The 5,324-nt window shown below is 42.5% G+C and overlaps 1 non-coding gene across 1 annotated transcript; it reads right to left on the bottom strand.

The window, feature by feature from the left end:
- Positions 1 to 1,870: 1,870 nt before the first annotated feature.
- On the bottom strand, positions 1,871 to 1,942 carry Trnaq-uug. The gene has a single exon. It is a non-coding gene; the product is annotated as a tRNA-Gln (tRNA).
- Positions 1,943 to 5,324: the final 3,382 nt, after the last annotated feature.

Raw genomic sequence — 5,324 nt, 5'->3', positions numbered from 1 at the left:
ATACATATTCTTTGAGCTCACTACACATGAATTTGGTCACTGAATTGTAACACTAATATTACCCTCTTTTGTTCTTAGTTTTATTTTTATTTCAATAACTTGACTTTATTATTTTGATTCTCATTGTATCTCTGACTGTCCACACCACAAATCCTTTTCGTGTGAAGCCGCGAGAAAACGCTTACACATGTAAGTGGATATAATAGAAAATTCAGACAAATGATTTTAATAATTCTCTAATTTTCGTTTTGTGCTTCTTTTGAATGACTGCACAGCAAATCTGACAATCTGATGAGCGATGTGATTCTACATAGTGACGCAATGCATATGACTTCGATTTTACTTTATGTGAGTTTTATATTATTATTGTATAATGTAATAATTTTGATAATATCATTGGGCTATTCATTATACAGCTAATTTGGCATTTGGATAAAGAAGAACGAACTAATTTGTCGGGAATCATCAACTTGGAATTTGCGTTAATTATGTAATTTCGATTTATATTTTATATCGATAAGGACCCGAATTGAAGGATTGAAACGCATATTTTATTTGTTTTGTTCACACAACAAATAAAAAATAAAGAATTTCTGTGTATCCGAATGGCTGATGTAGGCTCTGATGGACTTTTTTACATTTTTCACTGATAGATTCTTACGAGCCCCATTATATATATATTTGTTCAAAATAAATTATGCATAAAATATGAAATGAAGAGAGAGAGGAAGAAAGAGAGAGAGAGATTTCCTAGAGTACCCTGTATATGTACAAGCAGCCACCTGCGGAGCGAATGCGGATACGTATGTATGTCCGCCCACCTGACAATACGCTGTCTTGGCAAAGGATCGTAAAACCGCTTTTTATGTACGCTGTGAAATGGTCAGTAGATAAACGGGCCGCGGATACTTGCCCGACGTAGATTACGATAACCCAGCACGGACGTATCTCCGTTGTCTGTGTCCGACGTGAACGGTATACGTCTGTGTAAAATTGTCTCGTAGAAAGTTTTTTTTTTCTTGTGGATGACTCAGCGAATTCTTCGCGAGACAGATCCGATCGACAAATTTACATCGCTAAATTCAAATGGCAAATTTGCATAGCGACTTTACACGCGGTGGCATGCGACATTTTTAGAGGCTTCGTTCTGCTCTCGATACGACCGCGACGTAAATCCGGATTTATCGAAATCCACCCTACGTCGTGTCCATAACCGGGCGGACGTGGCATCAGCCGCGGGATCATATTTCTCTGAACAACACTGCGAGCGCTCTTCCTCGTTCTTTTTTTTTTCCGATCACCGCGCTATTATTACGTCGCGCCGTAACTTCGATGCCGATACGTGGAAAAAAAACGGACGAGCTCTCAAACTCGAAACGATAGGTAATAAAAGTCATTTGGGTGCGTTCGACGGTGATTCGGGCGAGATAAGAGTGTCTGATGGACAGCGCGAAATCGAGCGAGGCGCAACAACACGATAATGCAGACACGAGCGTGTATCGCCCGACGATTATGTGTAGACGATAAACGAACGACACTGCGTTATATATAGGATCCATCTGCGCGATTGCGTAATCACTGATTAAGCGACTCCGGCGAACGATCGAACAAAAGTCTCTCACAACTGGCACGTGGGCACGGAACTATCGTATCGGTTACAAATATAATAAAAATCTTTAAAATATTTCGATAACATTACAAATACAGCCAATTTAAATTAACTGTACGATGAATTGTATACTTTAAAAATACACGCAAAACAATAAAATGTAAATAAAAAAAAAAAGAAAGAAAATTTATACGTTGCAGCATTGTACGAAATAATCAACTATATAGAAGATAGTAATTTAAAAAAAAAAAATTCCGTCTTAGGTCCCACCGAGATTTGAACTCGGATCGCTGGATTCAAAGTCCAGAGTGCTAACCATTACACCATGGGACCTTCACGGAATGATTGGCTTTACTGAACGTACAGGTCGACTACCTAAAATTAAAAATTTGATTTCGTGAATAATTTTAAAAACGGAAAGATAAGAAACAAAACGGTATGATATATTTTATAATGCACTGTATTTTTAGCCAAATTAAATATCCACGTTCTCGTTTACAGCCGCCGAGCATCACGTCAGTGTTGCGCCTTCCTAAAATACCGCTCGTTCACAAATAAATTTCAATCCTTGTCATGTTACATGCCCGCCGCCGTAAAAGTGGTTATTTACAAACCCCTTGCTACATTGTACACCCCGTCTACTCTACCCTTATACCCTCTCTCCGTTCCGCGAAGGAAAGGAAAAAAAAGCCTCTCGAGTGTTTCGCGAGTGTCGTCCCGAATCGGAAGAGCGTGGCAAAAAATGTATAAATTCGAGCACCCCTCCAAAGTGAGAGACGGGCAGGGAAAGGGAGAAGGGCGGAGGGTGGAAACATAGATTTCGAAAGCATCGACAAGCGAGAACTGGTGGAGGTCGACCCCTTCTCGCCCCGTGTCAACCCCTAATTGAACGGAAGCCGGCAATAAATATTACGTTTCTTTCGTGGGGCCGATTTTATAATGGCGCGCAGCCGTGGCACCGACGGAAGCGGATGTGCAATCAATGTGACATACGCTCCGGGAATTTATACCCCGTGTCGTGCTCTACGTGCGATTAACTTGCAATTGGATCGAAAATTAAAGAAAGACGCGACGTCGATGCGCTGCGGAACTCGCAAATCTCGCGAATGCTAAACTAAAATAAAATGTTTGCATGTTAAATCGTTTTCGTGAAATTCGTTTACAACGTGAAAGTACTCTATTGTAGAGAAAATATTTTAAAAGAGAATATCAGTGATAAATCCACCGTTTATTATACCAAAGTATTTTCTTTGTATTTAAATCGAAAAAAAATTTATTTGAAAAAATTGTATTATATTTCATTATTGTGTAATCATTTAATGATGAATTTACAAGATGAAAAGTGTGTTAACTGTCGCGTATCGATATGAAGCATCCTAAATGTGATCGTTGAAAGAATCTACAAACTGTGTCGAAATTCTTTCTCTCTCTCTCTCTCTCTCTCTCTCTCTCTCTCTCTCTCTCTCTCTCTCTCTCTCTCTAAAATATCGAGTTAAAGAAAGATACTGATACGCTCATTCTTTCTAACCAAACACAGATACTTTGCTAAGATCAAGAAATGCGCAGTCCCTATTATATCTATGGATGATCCCTATTACGCACTTGAATTCGTTTAATACAGCTCTCTAGAATATACTGTTCAATATAATTAATTAGTTATGTAATTTTACCTCTGTTAATTGTAATATATTCTTTTGTTAATTTCAAAGAAATGTGTTGACTCTTACTCTGCCCGTTATTTATTATTATTTCTTTTGTATAGAAAGAGTCCTTTGATTTGTTATTTATAATTAATTAGCTTATAAAAATATTACGCTTTTATTTTTTCGTACTAATCGGCAACTCGAAAATCCGTGAAAGTCACGCGCAGAGGGAGAACGCATAATTCACATTCGTCCCGATATCCGTCCTATTAACTCGAGTCGAAAATCCATCATATTCCTGGCAAATGTATTTATCGGAGAAACGCAGGTGACACGATCGTGGGGTACGTCTGTCATCTCACGACGCGCCACAGAGTCATCCCTATCCCGGTTGACACCCACTGTCTCTCCTCCCTTCGCGATGCTCGCAAAGCCTCGGTGATGTCGCAGACTGCGACTTCCGGTGCCTTCTTGATAATTAGAAGCGACCCCGGCTCGTAATAACAATAACGGCGCGTGCTACGAGGCAGCGGCCCCGGGGCACCTCGTTTGACATCAAAGTAACTCCCTCCCTCTCCTCCCCGTCCCTCTCGCGCGCCTCTGTTGCCGGCATGCAACGGGGCACGACTAATGAGATTCACTTTGCTTACGGTTTCGCCCCCTGCTCTCGCGATACTCGCTTTACTCCCCCCCTCCCTCCTCCCTCTCTCCCCTCCGCCCCCCCGACACGACCGACTTTGCTGGCTCGCTCGCCAGTCGCCACCTTTCGATCATTTTGATCATCGCGACGATACCGTGCGCCCCACGATGATGGCGCACCCCTTTTTTCCGGCTTCTCGCTACCGCGAGCTACGCTCTGCCTTTGTGCCGCCGCTTTCGTAAATATTTGAACGCGGCTCGCCTCGTTAGCGGAATTCGTTGTTGCCCTGTTTGGTTGCATATGGAGTGGATCAGCTATGTAAATAAAAATAATCACACATTCTTTTAATTCGTTCAATTATTCATCGCGCACAATCAATGATACGCGAGTGAGTGCGATCTGTTTATTACAGTACATACACTCCCCAATTCCTTCTATCATTCGTAAAATTTATAACGCTACATACCGCGTTATATTTCAATCAGTTCAATAGACGGCAATTATGGTGATGATAAGAAGATCTATTTATGAGCTTTATATTTAGTGGCTTACGCGCAACGAATCCCTGTGACGTGCAGAACGGCGAGGCGTTACGCAGCCGTGCAGTCGGCCTTATCTACTCCATAGGTGCAATTATCCCTACCAGTTTTATTGCGCGCTTAATTGAAACAAATCATTGCAGCAATCTAAGCTTGTCCCACATACATGATCTGCCCGGCTACTTAATATTACCTCGTAAACATCGCAGTGCTTCGGCACGCGGTACCTCTCGACAAGAAATAATATTGTCACTTAGTGCATAGTCATCTTATTTAACGTTATAACGAATTAATTAAGTCAGAATCTCCCTACGCGCCGCGTATACACATCTCTCTTTACCTTTAGATAATATCTATATATAACTCGGCGAATCTTCATCAATATTTATCATCGTCGTCATTTTCACCGTCCTCGCATTCACCCGCACGTAAAAATCAACCGCTTACGCGCCGTTAGATCCATTAGCGTGCCCCGTTAATAGATGTCATTAATTATGTATGCATCTGGGCCAGCGGCAAGGAAGAGGGGCGAGATCGAGGCGCGACGACGACGATTCTAATGACGACAAAGACGTCGACGAGTGCATTATGATGCACCCCTATGTCGGGCACGTGACTGCTGCTCAACCCCCCCTCCCCTACCCGCGTGGCGGGGCCCGAGCTGGATTTTAAAACGCGCGGGAAAAATGTAGTACGCGCGCGGATGACACGCCGTAAGGGCGGCACGAATTAACGCTGGAAAATAAAAGAGCGCGCCCGTCACGCCTGGTGGCAAAATGGCCTGTGACTAATGCGGCACCACACTTCCTGCGCCGCGCCGGCTCGAGTCCTCGACTCGCCTGTGACTCTCGAGTACGACTGCGATACGCTATGAAAATCATGTCACGGACATA

The sequence above is a fragment of the Trachymyrmex septentrionalis genome, unplaced genomic scaffold (assembly GCF_001594115.1).
Source record: "Trachymyrmex septentrionalis isolate Tsep2-gDNA-1 unplaced genomic scaffold, Tsep1.0 scaffold29, whole genome shotgun sequence".
Classification (NCBI taxonomy): domain Eukaryota; kingdom Metazoa; phylum Arthropoda; class Insecta; order Hymenoptera; family Formicidae; genus Trachymyrmex; species Trachymyrmex septentrionalis.
The sequence above is the reverse complement of the archived record's forward strand: the minus strand, read 5'-3'. Positions and strand labels throughout refer to the sequence as shown.